Raw genomic sequence first — 3,999 nt, forward strand, 5'->3', positions numbered from 1 at the left:
CAAACAGATGAGTATGAAAAATATTTTCAAGGAATGGAATCACATATTTGACAAATGTATTAGGTGTAACGGAGAGTACTTTGATAGTGATAAAGTTGTTTTGCAAAAAGATTTAAATACATGGCTTTGAAGAAAAAAATCTGTTCTTTGTTTTGGGGGGGTACTTCCTTGGATGACAAAAAGTAATTTTAAAATATTAAATTGTTTATGTTTTAATATAATCATATATTTATATTATAAATTATATAATTAAAAAATAAATATCCCAGTTATTTTATAGTCATATTCTTTGACTTTCCTTCATGTATATGAGGACTTAAAAAAATTTTGGAAAAGTGGAATTCAACTTTGGAAGAACTTTCTTTTTTGTGTGTGTACACTTATGTATCCAAAATTGTCAATTTTCAGCAAATTGCAACTCACAGCAACCAACTAGGATCAAGTAGAAAGGTACTATATTGTTTACAGAGTTTAATCTTTAGGGAAGCAAGCAGTCACATATTTCTTTCACACAGGACTGCTGGATTCAAAATACCCATCTTTGGATAAGCTGTCAGGTCAATCAACAAGACTCAATTTTTCTACATAACGTACAAAATAATTTTAAAAGCCAATAAAATCACAGGTACCAGATAAAATATTGATAACTCTTTTATTAAGGACTACAAAAAAGTGCTTAACCATTGTACCACCAGTGATTCTTCAGATAATTATTAGATAAATCAAATAAATATGTTAGTACATGTACTAAGCTGGGTGTTCTATAGAAGTAATACTAACAATGCATATCATAGAACACTAGATATTTCTTCCAAAACACCAATGGGTAATTGACTGTCAACCTTCCAGTTAGTAGTCAGTGGTAGTACACTTTTTCATCATGAAAGGACTCCTGTCAATTTATAGATATTGCTTAAGGCCTTAAGATTGTATAGGATGGCTAAGTAAAGCTACAGGTCCTAAGAATATGTCCTAAAATATTTCAAAATATAGAGATCAGTAAGATAAGAAGAAGCTATCAGAGGACACCAATAGAATGACTAGAGATATTGAAAGAATAATATGTGATTTCCTGAAAACCAAAGCAAATACATGAATTCAAGAAAGAGTGATAGGCTTTCTTAAATACTGCCCAGTGAAATTTTGTGAGCATTGAGAATGAACTATTAGATGTAGTAGTATGTGGGTGATTGTGATCTTTGAGAAAGCTCTTTGAAATATTGTTATGCTCAAGTGGGTGACTGGAGTAGTTCCAGTGAGAAAGGAAGAGAAGAAGCAAATATTGCAATTATGGATTCCTCTGTCAAAGATTTTGCTGTGAAGAAACGCATATATAGTTCAATAATTAGAACTGTGGGATTATTGTGGCATGATTTCTTTGTGGTAGATACATTGTAGCTTATTTGTATGTTAATAATATTGATCTCTTAGATTCATGAAAATTCATGATATAGATAATGGAACAAAATGCTGAAACAACAGCCATACAATTTTCATCACTGCTCCCAAAGGATTTTCAAAAATCCTGACAATTGATTATAATATTCCATCACAAAAGTAAAGTTAGGAGTAGGGTTGAACATTGACCTTGCAGTTAGTGCTTACCCAGGCCTTCTGTGTGATTCGGTAGAACTGCTAATAATATACCCAGCTCCAGAAATATAAGATAATTGCTAGACTTTGATAAAGTGTTCCACATCCTATAGTTTATTTAACTTAAAACATCATGAATATTTAATATTAGTTTATTGAACATAAAATACAATTAATTTTTTTTCTAATCATTTTATTAGGGACTCATCCAACTCCTATCACAATCCATACATACATCAATTGTGTAAAGCGCATTTGTACATTCATTGCCCTCATCATTCTCAAAACATTTCCTCTCCACTTAAGCCCCCAGCATTAGGTCCTCACAATTAATTATTAATCTATGATTCAGGTTACTTTGATACAATGTGAGAAGTAGGTACTCCTGGAAAGACTTTTCTTATGCAAGAACAACTTAATTAAATCATAAAGACACCAAGAATCTAGTTTCATTCAAAATCAGTCAAAGGCACCTAGTCTCCATGTTAATTCGTCTCTGAAGCGCTCCGAATTTTAAAGAGTTTTAAAGGTGAAGAAAGGCTAAGGGCCTTATGAGAAATAGAAACTTTAAAATTATAAAATCTTTAAAATTGTATAATATGCAAGATAAATGATACTCTTGAAGGAACAGAAAGGATGGGAATAGAATAGAAATGCTGGAGTTATTTCTGTGTATGTGTACGCATATGTGACTACACGATATGGTAGAGTTGCCATTCATAATTAAAACCAAAACAATGACTCTCATATAAATGCAGTTTCCACAGTGAAAGATAAATCCAGTTAAATATAAATAAAATTATAACACTGCCTTATACAACAAATAAACTTGAGTTCTTGTAAAATTAAAACAGGAATCCCTGTATGGCACAAATGGTTAAGGCCACTAGGAGAGAAAATGTTGGCAGTTCAAACCTACCTCATCATTTCAGAAGCCAGGATTGAAGATCTGTTTATGAAGCTCACAGCTATGGAAATCCCAGGGAGTGCAATTTCACTCTGTACACATAAGCTCACTATAAATTGTAATTGACTGCACAGTAACGAACAAAAACAATATGAAATTATCCAAAATATTGCTTAAATAATGAATGAACCATTGTATCACTTTATTTTAAGATATTTATCTGTCTGTGACATGCTGCCTTGTTTTATGTTGTTATTGGCCTCTTAATGGTTTCCTTTTCTTTTCTGTATCACTTTTTATGTTGACAACTTTGAGGTTGGCTCCCTTTGTCTCACATGTACATCAAAGTATGGCAATAGGAGTATGATATAGCATTTCAGATAAAATAAAAGAGAGGTCTAAGAAAGAAGGTAGTAGTACTATTTGAGAAATGTATTCAGAAGGACTTTTGCTTTGAAGGATTTTGAGGCTATGTGATCTGTCTTCTCCTTGTCACCACTATAATAAACAGCATCACTGAAGCCTGTCGGCAGACCTCAGTGAGTGTGCTCTGTCCTCTCATTCACCCTTGCCCTCCCTGCAGCACACACTCCCCCACACTCAATGAGCCATGCGATTATTGATTCTACTTTACAGTATTTACATTTTCCATAATGCCTACATGTCTCTAACCTCACAGCTAATGTAGGGGCTATTTCTCACCTAAATTCCTCCTTCAGCCACCTAATGGTTTCTCTGTTTCAGTCTGGCCTCTTTCCAAATACCTATGTAATTATGTCATTCCTCTCCCAAAAATCCCTCAAGACATTCTGAAAGCTTTCAGGAAAAGGGACAATAAAGGTCACACGTTCTGTTCTTGCACATTAGGTTTCCAAGATCTGCCTGCAATCACATCCTTAGCCTCATCTGCAACCAATCCACCTACGTGTCTCAAATACTCTCTTTTAGCTTGTTATGATCTCTTAGGTCTGTGTGCTTTGAAATGCTGTATTCATCCTGCTTCAAATGAGTTTCACCTTCTTCCTTAGCTAAATTATACTCATCTTTCAAAGCTCAGCTCATGTAGAAATTTTTGCTTGACTGTATATTTCAATTCTCCGTTTTTTCTCTATATTCCCATATGTCAAATTCTGTTACTTCAGGTTTGTAGCTGACTGTACTCACTTCAAAAATTATATGCATATAAAATAAATGTATGCAAAGGTAGTCCATATATCACCTTCTCGCAAGCATCCTATTTGTCAACATATGGGGCTGAGTATTATCTTGCATATCGAAGTACCAAATAATATCTGAAGACATTAAAATAATTATTTTGTGGTCAATTGCTTAAAATTGTAACACAATGTACTACCACATCATTTTGGTATTTGTAGAGGTTTTAATAGTGCATGTATATGTATTGCCATCTGTTTTTGTGTTGTTTGTTTGTTCCCTGCAATGTTCTTTCAAAATAAATGTAGTACAATCTTATTTAATAGGTCTGCTAGGCAGAGTTT

Source organism: Echinops telfairi, unplaced genomic scaffold, assembly GCF_000313985.2.
Source record: "Echinops telfairi isolate 266 unplaced genomic scaffold, ASM31398v2 ScPeMD7_7401;HRSCAF=8416, whole genome shotgun sequence".
In the NCBI taxonomy this organism is placed as follows: domain Eukaryota; kingdom Metazoa; phylum Chordata; class Mammalia; order Afrosoricida; family Tenrecidae; genus Echinops; species Echinops telfairi.